The sequence below is a fragment of the Hetaerina americana genome, unplaced genomic scaffold (genome assembly GCF_022747635.1).
Source record: "Hetaerina americana unplaced genomic scaffold, ioHetAmer1.1.p SCAF_14, whole genome shotgun sequence".
In the NCBI taxonomy this organism is placed as follows: Eukaryota; Metazoa; Arthropoda; class Insecta; order Odonata; family Calopterygidae; genus Hetaerina; species Hetaerina americana.
This window is the reverse complement of record NW_027286514.1, coordinates 712,013-728,226: the sequence shown is the minus strand read 5'-3', so window position 1 is coordinate 728,226 and position 16,214 is coordinate 712,013. Positions and strand designations below refer to the sequence as shown.

At 38.7% G+C, this 16,214-nt stretch overlaps 1 long non-coding RNA gene across 1 annotated transcript; it reads right to left on the bottom strand.

Annotated features, from left to right (window-relative positions):
- Positions 1 to 125: 125 nt before the first annotated feature.
- LOC139686417 (uncharacterized) lies at positions 126 to 3,940 on the bottom strand. Its single transcript, XR_011700372.1, has 3 exons — positions 3,800 to 3,940; positions 3,127 to 3,210; positions 126 to 338 (listed from the first exon to the last, which is right to left on the bottom strand). It is a non-coding gene; the product is annotated as an uncharacterized lncRNA (long non-coding RNA).
- Positions 3,941 to 16,214: the final 12,274 nt, after the last annotated feature.

Here is a 16,214-nt window from a genome sequence, read left to right as displayed (position 1 = left end):
ACGGATTACTTCAAACAAAATATACACTTTGTGCAAGAGGTTCCAAAGATCAAAACTCCGTCAACCATTACGGAATTGGCTGCAAGACCATTATTCCTTTTAGATGAAAGCAGTGTTATCACCGTTATACCTTAATTGGCCTTTCACTCATCAATTCCACAACAATGCATTGCAATGGAATGCATCTTTGCCATTCTTCTAAAATGGCAAGTCCGTTGCTCATAGGTACACATGCTAGCACAGAACGCATCCTGTTATGTGGCGTTTGAACTCCATTGGTTATTTCAATTAGTTTTTCTTGTGTCCTTTTTTTCTCATTAGAATCCATTTTTTTCGTCCTGCAACATATCAGAAAAAATTTTTTTAAGTTTATAGTTTTATTGATTTTACAGGTTTCTGATCCAATCAAAAATTGCAAAATACTATACAATGCTCATATCTTCTCCGTTTCGAAGTAGCATTCGATTATTTTCCGAGATTAATTTAAAATTTTACCATAAAAATAAGAGGTTAGCCGTTATATGTCCGAGTTGTAAATATCCACAAAGTGAGCACTTTTGAAGAGACCTTAAATAGTTAAGTTAGCAGTTTTGGCGATCGAAAAGAAAATGAAACTATCAGGTACGTTGCGTCTCCCAATCTGTTGCCCTATATCATACTATACAATTGTAAGTGACATGTAGATGATGTTTGATGGATGCCGTAAAAAACTGATATTCTTCTTCTTAGATATGGATTGAGGGATCTTAATTGTATGGTAAATATGAGGTGCAATCTGAGTGCTTAATTTAAATTCATTGTGTAAAAATGTCAAATTGAGCCCAAAACTAGTAAAAGCTTTAGGGGAAAAAAACCCAAAACGTTCGTAGCGAAAAATTTTAGGAATAGGAGTAGTTCCCTCACGAATGCCCTCTGCGTGACGTATAATGAAAAAAAAAGGGTAGGCTTGATTGAACACTTAGGCTTGGCCCTCACTCACGGCCTCTCATGGATGAGACACTCATGCAAGTAAATAGGTGGACAGCCCAGCAAGTAATTGATATTATGAGAAGCCTTTCGGCGTAACACGACGAGGCAGCTCAATGGCAGGGTTAGGTGAAACAATTGAACCTCATTTATAACAAGGCGTCAGAATTTGAGATTGCAAAGTATGCATCATTGTGGATGATCCTATTGAATATGGGCCCAAGCTTTTTCAATATTTAAAAATAAGGTCCATTTGATTAAGGACATGAAGGCAAAAAATAAAAATGCAAACTTAAATTTAAAGACCCCTAACGGGAATAAGTCACACTACAAACAAGAAAAATGCTGGACAAATCAGATTACAAACTTCGGCTTATCATTGACCACAACGCCGCCATCAATCATTGGCGTCAAAAACAAACTCGATCGACGCACCAAACTTATGACACGAATAAGGGCTTAAGTTTAAACATCGAAATCCCAAACGTTCCACGCGTTATTTATTATCAAACTGTGGAACTCCCAAAAGTTCAATTTCTCGCAGTGGCTCGATACAGAGTATATACTACCTTGATACAAAAGTTCCCGGAATAACCACCGTGTGGCGCTCCCATCGTTCCGATTTGAGTTCTGTTTTTTTTGTTAAATTGGTGCATCTGTTGTTGATATTCCCTTTAAATCTTAGTGTCATAACTTGACATTTGCAAAAGTTACGTAGCCAAGAGTACATCTATCTCTGTGTGTGTTGGCGATTTTTTACAATTGCAGAAATGGATTTAAATTTGCAACAACGAACTTGTGTTAAATTTTGCGTAAAAAACGGATTTAGTGGCGCACGGACGTTGGAAGTGTTGGAAAAGTGTTTCGGCAACGATTCTCTAAAAAAACGGTCGTTTACCAGTGGCACGAGCGGTTCAGAAGTGGTCGTGAGTCAATCGAAGATGATGAACGCAGTGGCAGACCATCGACATCGAAAGTCGGTGAAAGTAAAAGAAATGTTGGTCAATAACCGCAAATTAACCATCAGAGAAATAGCGGAGGACTTAAACATTGCCTATGGATCCGCCCAAGACATTGTGGTTAATGATTTGGGTTTCCGTCGTGTAGCAGCAAAGTTGGTGCCAAAAGACATCAATTTCATGCAAACCGTGTTGACGTCGCAAAAGACATGATTTGCGAGGCTGAATCCGATCCCACATTCATCAAAAGGATCATTACTGGAGACGAGACGTGGGTTTATGAGTAAGACACGCAATCCAGACATCAGGCAAGTGAATGGCGTTCACCAAATGAGCCGAGACCAAAAAAACCACGTCGTTTTCAGTCAAAAAAGAAGGCAATGCTGACGGTTTTCATGGATTACAACGGTGTAGTGCATCATGAATTTTTGCCAGAAGGCCAGACAGTAAACAAAGAGTATTATTTGGGCGTTATGAGACGTTTGCGTGAAGCAATTCGCCGAAAGAGACCAGAAATGTGGGCAGAAAACTCGTGGATTTTGCACCATGATAACGCACCGTCGCACAGTGCTATCATTATTCGTAATTTTTTGACGAAAAATGCAACAAATACCATCCAACAGCCACCGAATTCACCTGATTTGGCTCCCTGTGACTTCTTTCTGTTCAATCGAGTTAAAAAACCATTACTGGGAACGTGTTTTAGCAACCGAGAGGAAGTAATGGAAAAATCGCAGGAAGCACTGATGGACATACCGAAAACCGAATATAAAAAATGTTTCGAGGATTGGATCAAGCGCTGGCATAAGTGTGTTGCAGTCGATGGGGATTACTTTGAAGGGGACAATATAGATTTAGATGAATATACTTGTATTTTTAATTTTCTGAATAAATTCCGGGAACTTTTTGATCAAGGTAGTATATGTTCGCAGGTGGATCCACAGATACATCTGGCATCAAAAACCATTGAATTTTCCTTGTTAATTTTCAACACGTAAATCACCCTCATTATGAGATTACTTCACCCTTCGACTTTGAGAAACTATTCCATAGCGTCCGTATTTCCATCGCTCTTGATTACTTAGTCGATTGGGTAGGAATCAAGCAGCTGACTCATGTCGTTATCGAGGAATACATCACCCTCGCAAAAATGCGCAGTGGCTCAACATACTTCAAGGTCAACAAAAAAGTGTCAACTTACGGTACAGCGATGAGGGATTCCTTCATCGCCAATGTTTTATTCCAGGAATTGAAAAACGAATGTCCGGCCTTTTTCAATTATTTCCTTTAGGAAAAGAGGAAAAGTGATTTCCATAAATGTATATTAATACGTTTCTCCATTCGTCACAGAATTAGAACACGAATCTTAAAGCCGAAGTAAAAAGATGTGATGGTTGAATTATAGACAAACTGTTCACAGCCGTAAGAAAAAGTTTCAAAAAAACAATTTACTCTCATACAATTGAACAAGACAGCAAAGAAACAATTAATTACCTATTCTTTTAAACCTGAGATTACAAAAGGATTTTATAATGTGTATTTACAAAATTAGACGCTTATATCAGATTCCGAAACCAAAACGGAATTCAAAACTTATCAGGAAAGCCGAAAAACTGCAAAAACCGACTCTAATGCGCCAAACAAATTTGACGACAATCATTTCAAGGAATCACTTTAAGGAAGAAAAATTTCTGGGAGATATATTAGGTAGGGGGAGAGTAAAGATTGGGCGAGGAAGAGAGGGAAGCTTAAATATGGCCTTCCATGGCAGAGGTCAATCCGACGTGGACGTCTTTAACACCGATCAATGTATGCATTGAAAATATATTCACAAATAAAATATTTTAAGATAATACAAAAATGTCTCAACTTACAATTATTCCTATTCGCAGGATTCTCCGAAGTTCCATTCCCTAGGGAACCTTATTGCATTCCTTCACTTCCAGATATTTCCCTCTCTCACTCGCACACACAGCAGTGTCAATCCATGAAATCTTCATCCACACACACATACACAGACCCTGAAAAAGATTTTAAAAAGTTAGATAAAATAAAAACACTCCAGAATGCGCGTGACAAAGTTGACCATTTTGATAATATAATTTTATTTCAAAAAAATGCTGAACCTCTCATTTTTACGTTGAACGTTAAACCTGGTTTTTTGCAATAAAAACTATATCCAGTTACGTTTTCAATTAAAATAATTTTAAATTAAAGGGTATAGAGGAGGAAATTTCGTAATGTGTCGTTTGCCTAAAATTAGTCGCTTAAAGTGAAGCTACGAGTGTTCGAAACATGGAATTCGACGATACTAATTGAGCAATTTTCCCTTAGAGTTATTTGAACCCCGGTCTGAGGCAGAGAGAGAGACTCATAGTAAAATAGGGCGCACCTCTTAGACCTTAAAAACCTTGACTTTTCTCTTGGAACGCGTACGCTCAATTAATTTGAATCTGCACCGCTTTCTTTCGACAGACTTACACACGAATTGGATTCCAGTTCTTTTAAAAATTAATTAATAATTTGGAATAACCTTTGAATGAGTATGGAAGCATAATGCAATGAGATGTGACAAGTACATCTATGGAAAACAGTACCGACTTTCAACAATCTCGAGTGGAAGAAGCGCAAATGCAGCGGGCCAACTGCAGATGACTGAATGCCATAAAATACTTGGTTAAAGTGAATTTAGGAGTAAAAAATAGACAGATTTTTGTTCCCTGGCGTCAAAAGAAGAAATCCACAATCTCAGTGAAGGAAATTCGTAACGACTCATTTAATCGCGTGCCACGATCTCTCCGTCTTCTCGGAATTAATTATATTTTGAAATCAATCGGAATGGCTCTATTTCCCGTTTCATTGTAAATTATGATGTAATTACACTTCCCGCTGGTAAACATCGAACTGATAAGTTCATAGCAATCGCACGGAAAATCAGTCGACACTTGTGTTCCATAATTACGAGGGAATTGACATATCTATCTCTGTCACAGTAATAATTAAATAATTACCTCGAACCCAACGAAATGCACCATTTTTCACAAGCACGAGTTATTACATGAAACAACCAATAATAATGAAAAAAGGCGCGAATATCAGACAAGTAATCACTCACCTCCGTCCAGCACGACGACACATGACCAACTGAACGGATTAGTTAATCGAAGGAATAGCAGGGGGCCAAAACCGTTGGATGACGTCATGCTTGAAATTTGAAAATGGTCCGTTAAGTTAGAGTATTTAAAGTAAAATAAATATACATAACAATTTCCTTTTAAATGTTGGTAATGTAATTTTAAAACAATTTTCTCTTCCTTAATTATTATTTTTTTAATTCATTTTCATTTTTTTAGTATTTTAAGTAACAACCCTAGTATGAACTATTACCACAAGATGGCGCAAAGGGAAATAGATAACCATTTGCACATGCAATCTCAGGACGTTGATTACGACACGGCGAAGGGGCGTAATTGCACAAAGACACGTACCTGAGAAATATCGGATTACATATTAGTTTCGCGGTCCATCCTTCACTTCTACCGGCAATAATGCTTACTGTCCTCTCTCCTAAGAAGAAGCATTATTATTATTTCCTCTTGAAATCATCTCGGTTGTTTAATATTTTGCAGAGATCATGCACATTACAATAAGGCGATCCACCTCGGTTTAAAACACAATCACATGGAATTCGGAACTGCCTCTTGGCGGGGCCCATCGTCGCAATGTGGATGTTATGAAATATTTTGATTGAATATAGACTGATATTTTGAAGGGCACTTTATGTTTAAATATCACTCTTTTCCATGATCGAACCAATCGTCTCCAAGTAATAATATGACATCGTCCCATGCCAGCTTTCAATCACTGCCCGTCTACGATTTGCATTCACACCGACCACTGTTAAATTTAACATTATATCGGATAATATTGTTACGGTTAATCCGGGGAAAAGGCGAAAATATTAACAAAGCACTGCTTGACAGACGTTCCTTCGAATAACAAGAGCAGGACCGTAGAGACCCTTCCAGCTGAAATTCGTGGGAGTGACTAAACGGACACTTAACATTGAACGAAGCAGGTCAAAATTCTCTCGCTCTTAGCACATAGTTTGAGTTGTAAACGGGTAAATGTCGCCATTTTACCGACACGATTTTAAGGAAACTTGGGCGCAGTAGAATTTCCTGAAAGACGTAATTTTCCCTTGCCAGCCTGAAATGTGTTCAACGGGACCTGAATAAATGCTCTTTTGGTGACTGCGAACACCTTAATTAAAACTGTTTTCTCATGGGTGCGTTCGTATGCTCTCGTGCATGTTAATGCTTGCTTGTTTTTCGTCCCTGGTGTTATCTATGTTTTTAATGCGAGAAGTACATTGGGTAATTTGTGTTTCATGAGGGGGGGAAGAAATCTATAGCGCACAGTACTTAGAGCACAAAGGTGAGTTGCTTAAAGCACAATCTGGCCTCTTGTTATTTCAATGAACTTGAAAGAAATAAAACCATAAAATATCCTAAACATGGTGTTTGGAAGTGCCTTGACGTTTGTAATTATACCCATATCAGTTTTCTGAGTGATGCGCGCGGGATGATATACTTGGAAAATTGTCAAGCTAAGAAAGTGCCTTTGCCGCAGAAGAAGGGAGGGAAACAACTGAGAATAAAGTCCCAAGAAAAGAGGCAATTGAATTGGCTTGACATTCCGAGAATGGAAGGATGCATGCATTCACCCGAGAAGACGAGGACGGGAGATAGACGGAAACATCAGCTTGTTATGATTTTTCAAAGAGAGACCTTCGCACGCTCTTCTCTCAATCAATGCAGTACACCCTTGACCTTGTATAATGATTGGACTCCGTTAAGTGTTTTAATGGAAGGAGGCGGTCACTTTCCTGGTCGTAATTATGTATCGTACACATCGGTGTTATTTCATGAAAGTAAGCCCACTTACTGGTACCAGGGTGTCTATCGTTATTTGAAGTAAGGAATTCCGGCACCGGTATTATTTTTACGCCCGTATTTCAATATTCCCTGAGATACCACCGCTGCCAAATCATCCATTTGTCCCTAAAGAAGCGAATTTCCTCATTTGTCACTCATCCCCCCGCAAAATAGTTATTACTGCATTATAACCCATACATGATGTCTACTACACAATAATTTATTTTTCACTATCATAAAAATCGTTCTTGCATTTCACTCCTTCGATCTTACCTTATTAATTTCACGTTCTCATTTGGTTATTTAAAGTCGATCGGCTCATTTTCTGGTACTGCTCATGTGTACTTTAGAATGCATTGCCTTTATTGGTTATAACCTAGGGATTGGGCTTTTCTCGATTGTTAACATTATGCTATTGGTTGTATAACCTATTAAACATACTTAGTTTATCCATACTAATTACACTGTGTGTACTTTTCCGCAAATTATGATTTTCGTTCGTTTTTTTTCATTTATTTTAATAAATTCTTTTTCAAGTTGTCCGAGTTAATCTGAAGTTCTCCTTAAGATGAAGCCACTGAACCGCTCAAGGTCTTTTTACTCGTATTTTAAACGAAAGGCATGTCTCTTTCCTTTCCTCAGGACTCTTCCAATTTTTAGTTCTATCATTTCATCTGCGCGGGTGCCACACTTCGTGAATACAAAACATATATTGCCCTCCTTTGTCGAACTCAAAATAATACCCTAGGCACAAAATGCATCCTCAATATCTTTTATCCCCTTTATCGAATCATGTAAATGCAAAACAGGGTTTCAGTAAGCCATAAAACTGAGGAAAGTTTCACTTTAGCGTAAGCCAGCATAAAATAAGAGACACAGTTTAGGATACGAGGGAATTAATATTCAAAGGATGCATTCAAATGGGTGAGGTAGTAACAGTTAGACGAGGGTAATTGAAGGCCCGCCCCTTTTCTCATCCCGAGATAAGCCCATTTGACTCCCACCCACACTTGCCCCATTCAATCGCGGAATTTCATTTCAGGTCGCCCAGTAACAGCAACGAAGGAGGACCACCGCGCCCCTACCCCCTCTCTCCCCCCACCCACCATATTTGCCTCCTCTACCTCTGTTTGGCTGGTAGTATTTCACGGTTTAATGGACGCATTCACAGTTTTAATTTTAATCGCCATGAGGTGCATTTCTCGCCCAGGGAAGAAATCCATTCCCTACGTTATTTGTGAAAGTTTAACGCCGCGTGCTCAGGGCCTCCTTTCGGTTTCCGATGAAACTGCTCATATCATCGAAGGTATCAAACCGGTGCCCCCGTTCCTGGACTGAAGGGCCTGAGTGGTCGCGCGAAGAAAGTCGTAATACAGTATGCACGGAAAATACCATGGATTGTCATTTTTGACCTAAATTATAATTTAATTTTCGTTGCCGCATAGTAATTCATTAATATGCTACATGTCTTATTGTTTAATAAGTTCTCATGTTCGTCTTCAGAAGAAAATTGTCCCGTCATCACGACCGATCTGAGGGCAGGAAAGAACATCGTGGTTGGACGCTGGGTCGGTTGTACCTTGCAGAACGAAATGTAACTGATCATACGTACTATTATTTTGTTCTTATTTTTTAAAATTCATCGTAAAATAACCATGAATATAATATTCCTTACTAGAGACATAGATCATTTTTTCATTTAGAGATATTTTGGAATATGAATTTTTTTCAATTTGTTTACATTTTGCATATTTAATTATAGGCCATACTGCAGAGATACATCGGAAGATGAAAAACGGGCTTAAAGTCTATTGGGAGTCGGCCTTCGCGAATGAAATTAACGAAGATATTGAAATTGCAAACCAAATAAGGAGTTAACTTAAAGTAGGGGTCAATCTTAGCAGAACTCTCAAGGAGGCAGTAATAATAAATTGAAGCGGCAATGAGGAAGACATTCATTGGTAGTGATGCAAACCATAAATTTTGATCCTGATAATAAAAGCGAAAGTTTTGAACTCTAGAATTTGATTAATTCCTTCCTCGTTATATTCCTTAAATGTCAACTTATACTTTTATGGCAACCGTAGAGTTCTACACCGAAACAGTAGAGATCTCTCTATGGGATGGCACTTGCATTTGTTCAAAATAGGTTCCTGAATTCCCAGAGTCAACATGGGAGTGTTGTTTAACCATGGAACTTGCTGAATGGAATCCATAAATCAATCTGATGTTAGCATTCGGAGCTTGCAAAAATAAAAATTGGAAAGATGTACTTCTACCTCTCTTATATGACAGAGAGAATTTTCATTTATCTTAAAATTAACCAACTTGGATAGTACCTAGGTTATTTTCTTTAGCTCATTTCTTTTATTTCTAGCTATTACTGGGACGATTTATCGTAATAACGTAAGATTTAATAATAGGTGCTTATCTTTGCCCTTTGAAAGAAATTACTACTATCATTTATCAATTATACAAAATAACTCTGGAATGATTAATAGCAAAGCTGATCGATATAACTATAGCAGTGAACCTTATTTAAAATGAGTACGTTTTGACAAACTTACCCTACTTGTTCACTTTTATATTCGACTGAGACGAATATGGACTTTGAAGATGGCCTTGAAATATGTAAGCTGTTGGTAAATACCAATATTATAAACACTTCGAAAGCTCTTCCCTACGTTAGTATTAAGATAGATGGCCTTTGAAGTATTTAAGTTGTAGGCAAAAAACAAATACATAAACACCTCACTCACTCTTCCCGTCGTTAGTGTTCCGAAAATTCTTATGAAAACCATGGAAACCAACAATGAGAGAAAACATATTCATTTCGCGTCATTCTCCAACCTTCTACAATGGTCCTTTAGTCTTAAGCCCTAAGTTCTAAGTTGAGTTAATTCATCAATTCGGGGTTAAACACTTCTAATTCGGCAGAAATAAGTATATTTCACCCAGACGGACTGAAATTCACCTCTTCAGCGATTATTAATCGATCAAATGCCATTTGAAAATGCAACATTTCAGGAACAAGACTAATCTCGGGACCATAGACCCGTATTAAAACGGTATAAATTAACATAAGAAACAAGCACGCATAAAAACATTGGATGAAAAATGACGTTTTCACTTCATTGCATTTGAAAAATAATAAAATTAGACTAGGAATCTATGATTTAGCTATACTACGTCCATATCATAAAGATTCTGTAAAAGGTCTTCACAGAAAGTTATATGGTACGGACGCAGTAGAAAGTCATTGCCAAATGGTTGGTATTTATTGCAAGTATTTGGACCGGAAGTATTTCAGCTACATAGCTTCATTTTCTCTGCTTGAAAGAGTGACCACGACGAGAGGAAAACTTATAAATTATTCTCTTGATAAACTTCAAAATATATTTTTTTAATGCCGCCTTTTCTGTCACGACGTGGAGTTGCACACCCGAACGACTGAAGAGAGCGGAACGTCCAACCTTGTCCACTGTCTTGACGCGGGCTCACCGACGATTGCTTACATCGTTAGCAACAGGGCAGTTATGTAACGGTTTGCGAAGGACGGAGATGGGAACCCAAGCAACCATACATTGATTCATGGTACTCTTTAAACCACCGAAAGGGTGCATGGCAAGGGCATCACATGCTTGACATCTTTTGTCGCAAGCTAGTACGAAGATAAACCTAGGAATAGTCTACCAAGCAAAGAAAACACAAGAATTTTGGATAAAAATAAAAACGCCTCATTGCTCTATACGCGCCTCTTTCCCTGCGGTATTCAATATGTGTGATAATCTTTTTATAATAAGGACTTTCTTGCTCTTCAAAATAGGCATTAACTGCCAACATCACTTCTTCGCGGTTGGAAAATCTTTGAACACCGAGCCAATTTTAAAATTTGCGGAGAGAAAGTAATCCAATGGGACTAAATCTAGCGAATAGGGTCCATAAGGTAGCAATTAAAACTATATTTCATGAATTTTGGCCATTGCAATTACGGATTTGTGAGCTGGAATATTGCCTTGATGAAAGAACACTTTCTTTTTAGCCAGTGGCGGAGGGCTCTGACGAAGACGGTAGTGCCTCGATCGTCTGACGCATTCCCGGCAAATGGTTTCGCCGGACACGAAGAGCCTCGGTCTTTTGCGAACGCAATGGGGTAGTCCAAAGGGTACAAGATTTGTCTACTGGCCAGATTAGCCCAGTTTTAAATTTGGTCGATAGTGTTGATAGCTGAAATGGTGCTATTTGCTAGGCCCCAGATCTATCCAGGAAAAAAACGTGTGAAGCCGGGAAAGCACCTGATGCTCATACATGTAGCTGTTTTTGAAACGCACTGCAGGACAATATCTATAGCTTGCCCTGAAACCAAATTGACCACTATATTTTTTACTATTTATTTTATTATGCAACTATTTCAGAGTATAGAAAGCATTGACCGGGATTCAAACCCGGATCCTTAGATGTGCTTTAGTCGGTTAAGCTACCCCTTGCACTACGAGATTTTATGATTTTTATGCTCCGAAATTTTTGTACTGCAATGCACATTTAGCGGGCGTCTCCGTTAAAAGTTACTGTTTTTGCATCTCCCGTAGTTTCTTGGAATTTTCCTTTTATGCTTATGCTAGATATGCAATGGTTCAATGGGTCAAAACACATTTTATTTTAAGTGGAACAAATGAAAGACTGGTTTCTCGGATAGGAAATTAATGACTTCCTCCTTGGATATCGTACGTATTAAGGTGTCTGAATTGCTTAATATCAAATGAAGAGGAGCTTTTTATTAGATAATTATTAATGAAAAGAATGAATAAACTCAATGAATTTTCGTATGCCTAAGAAGTGCATGTACGTAACTTTTTTATTAAAAAGAAGATTTTCTCTGTAGCAGAAGTTCCAGCACACCGATTAGAATGCCCCTTTAACAGCATCATCTTAGGAGTGGGTCCAAGGAAATGCAGATGTTCAATGGGGAATGCATGTGAGATGCATAGTGACGATAGCATTTAAAGTATTGGATTTTATTATGAGAGCATTAACAAAATGCAAAACGGACAAAATAGTGTTCGCATATACATATACATTTTTTTTATCCGAACGACCTCCGATAATCAGATTAAAGCATTATCTAATTCTAATGTGCTAATACACTACATTTTTCTAATAGAACAGTTGGCCAAATCTACATTCCCAATGTGAGTGTGGTTCGTGAATAATAATAGAGCCAAGACAAAAAAAATTGAGAATTCAATCGGCAAGAACGGTAGATATCCAAGATTTCAGCCCCTCATAATTACTCTGAAAAGCCAGTGTTAGATATTTAATTTTGAGATCAAGTCACCTCAAATGAGGTGGACAAGATGAAACAGATAAGCTCAATCTACGAGGGTCATCCGGAAAGTAGTACCCGTTCGTGCCGCATGAAGTGCTGACGACGCGAGTAGCCGCTGGACGAGGTCAGATAGCTTCAGTGGCTTGTCTGCCTTCTCTGAGCCAAGTTGCGTGACGCTAGCATTGCCTGTGTTGTTTCTGTGATTGTTTACAATGTTTAAAAAAATTGAGAACGCCGCCAGTTGTGAAGTGAGGGCAGTGATTAAATTCCTCAATGCAAGAAACGTTCGCCCATGTGATATTCATCGCCAATTAAAGGAGGTGTATGGAGACAATGTAATGGACGAGTCGTCTGTTCGGCGGTGGTGTCGCAACTTCAACATGGGGAGGGGGAACACACACGACGATGAGCGTTCGGGGAGACCGTCTGTCATTACAGACCAACTGGTGAGCTCAGTTGACGAATTCGTGAGGAACGATCGGCGCGTCACAATTGATGACATCTGTGAGCATTTTCCCAATGTTTCTCGAACAATTGTTCATGAAATTGTTAAACACCATCTGCATTATGCAAAAATTTGTGCAAGATGGGTCCCTCGCGTATCTCAATGAGCTGGCGGCGAAGGACTATGCAGCAGGAATACAGAAACTTGTCACACGTTATGACAAATGCCTTAATTTGCTTGGAGATTATGTTGAGAAGTAGTTTAAAGTATCCTCTTTCAAATAAAATTTTTTATGTTTGTTAATATTTACTTTTGTGTCTTTATTTCACGAACGGGTACTACTTTCCGGATGACCCTCGTAGATTGAAATTAATGCGGTAGTCATTTGAATGAGGAATCTCAAGAGATTTTGCACCATGATCCTGCATCATATTGAAAGGAAACAGAAAAATAAAAAAATATTCCATCGGCAAATGCAATTCTTCAGATACGCTGGTGATAGAGATAATAGAGAGGACAGAGAAAGAATTACATTGCTTCAACTCTTTTTAAACTTGAGAGGAAGTCAAATTTCCATTTCTTTTAAATTTAATAACGAAACAAAACTTTTCTTTCGGCCATTTTCATAATAGATAAGATTAGTAAGGAGAAGGTTAAGAAATAATTCATTTTTATTGTTGAATGTTATTATCTGTGTCAGAATACCCTTTCGCACACCGTAGCTGTGACTTGGGGAATACCATGGAGAAAAAATAGAATTAACAATAGAATATTAAGGTAATAGTCATAAGTAGGATACGAGTTGCCCATCCCCCCTTTTACTAGGGTTGCATGGATCTCGGTCAAAATTGATACAGTTGTCTTTGGATAAATTTCTTCGGTGGATTTTTGTTGGGGAGGGGAGATATAATACCCTCAGATAAGTGGATGAAATGGCAGTTTGAGACGGAGGAATAGTTTCAGAAAATGACCCAAACGATAAAATGCTAACAAAAGCATGCTGGGGTGGAAATTACCCAGTACGAATCGAATTCGATGAAAAAAATTCGAATAACGAGCATTTATTTTAAAATACTGTTGGATACTTCTTGAATTGATCATTTTTATACATTTGCATAAGTTCTTAAAAAGCGATCTAACGCATGAATGGATTGGTTTGAAAGAAATTTGAAATACGTCTGTTATCGCGTAGGAAAGATTTGTAAATGATCCAATGGTGATAAGAAATGGAAAGTGCCATGAATAGTGAGGGCATATAAGGAAGATTAAGTCAAACTGGGTAGGTTACACCACGCGGGACTAATGGTGGGGGATGACAGCAGAAGAGAATAATAGGGAGAGGATGGAAGAGTATAGACACTGAAATAATGGAACTCGAAATAGAATAAAAGCCAAAAGAGTTCAGCGGTTGGTAAAAAAAATCCATTTAAACCTATCCAATAAATTGTACATGATTTTTAAATGTAATTTTCTGAAAGCCTTTTAATATTTTAATTAATCTTCAAAGTTACTATCAATCCTACTACATTGCACTGTTACACTAGTGATTGATAGTTGCAGTCCTTTTCCATTGAGGTCAATAGTGCGAAGTAGCTGCCCGGCGGACGCAATAAGGTCAACATTTTCTCGTCCCACCCGACGGAAAGCTAGTCCCCTTGGAGTGCTCGGGTTTTTTTGTGAGTAGGTATCACCTTGCATCGTTACTGCAGTTTCGTGCTGTGTGAAGAGTTCTCTTCTGGAGGTGTGAGGTTCAGTATTCGTACGGTACAAGTATCCTACTTAGGAATGCTGGCAGTGTAATATTCTTAGGATGCTGATAATTATTCTTACCCATTAATACATATCCTCTACACATGAAAAACCGAAGATGGAAGACTGTAGTTTATGTCAGGTTGTTGACTTTATTGAAACACTCCTCATACAAATTTGAGAGCACATGTCAAAATTCTGGATTCGGTGATTACAATCCCTCATAACACATATTGTATGTATTGGTTCTGGCCTGGAATCCTATCTTTTTCATTTCAGAGATGTCCTCGGTTCCCCATATTTTCATAATACTTGCTATTTCAAGTGACTCTCATGCCTGCAGCATTGCGCCCTTTTCCATTTTATTGTTTCGTGTAATCCGTAGCTTGGAGTTAATCAATCGTGAACTGTTACGTAGCTTTCGTGTTATCAACAATATAAGCCGATGAGTCATTACTGGTGCTTCTGTTCTAACATAGTTGGGCAATGGTGGTCGTTATGTATACTGTGGACGTTTGGGTATGTAATTTCAAGTTATATAAGGAAATTAGTTATTTTAAAAGTTGATCAAGATAAGGAGATAATTTTTCTGCCACTGGTATCCCACTTAATACAAGAATTTACTATTGTCCTAAGCAGTTAAATTACCTTGACGTCAACACGTCGAATATTCTTAATAATTTTCTCATTGTCCGTCTTCAGTTACTTGATGCTGTCCCAAATTTGGTCTTCAGCCCTGAATCTTCTCTGGTGGCTTAAGTCTAGCGAATGGTGCAAATCCAAAAGGCACTTGATTTGGTTGATAGATCTCGATATCGGTGTATATTGTAATAATCAGAACTTTATTTCCTTTTTTTCGCCATTTGCCTTGTTGATGGTGTCCATCCACTCCTCCAACAACTGAAGGTGTTCTTGGACGTTGTCTTCTTCAGTGTCGGGGAAGAAATAATGGTGAAGGGGTATCCTTCTACGCTAGTGGACGTTAGAAAAAATCAACACTCGAGCGTTAAACTCAACGGGTTTATTAACGAAACGGATGTACAGAGGGCGATCGTACTGCTTGCTTCTTCATTCGCGGCAGACTGCTCTCTCGCCCGACGTCCACCTTTTTCCGTCGTACCGACGCCGTGTCCCCCTGGTGGTACTTTCCGGAACTTGGAACAAATAAATTCCGCCGTGCGTTCCGTCTGCTCTCCTTGCGCCGCCACAATGGGATGCAATGGCGGTATCGTCGGCGTAGAGTTATGATTGGGTTTTACGATGGGATGGGAAATCGTTTAAATTCATTTGAAATGGGTTGGGGATAGAACAGCACCTTGGGGGATGCCAGCAAGGATTTTTCTCGCTTTGGAGTTGTTTCAATTTACGAAGACAAAGAAGGTTCTTTTCGAGAGGAATGACCCTATAATTTTTATTAGCGAGAAGGAAATATGGGTCTGGGAGAGTTTGTGCACGAGTCCTTCTTTCCAGACGCAATCGAAGGCCCGTTTAATTTCCAGGGAGGCGACTTGTGCATGTTTTTTGATGTTGAACCCGTACGTTATTTGTTCGACAAGTCGGAGTATTTGGTGAGTATTATAAGTTTTTCTCCTGAAGTCTGTTTGTTCCGGCCGCAGGATATTTTGGGCGGTGAGTTCCTCTTCGAGCCGATAATGGATGATACGTTTTATGACTTTTTCCATAGAGGGGAGGAGACTGATTGGTCTGTGATAGCCGGGGTCATTGGGATCATTACCGGGTTTGGATATAAGTATGATTTTTGCTTTTTCCAGGCGGCGGGGAAGTAGCAGAGGGAAAGGCATGAGTTTAGGATAGACCTCTGACTCTCAACC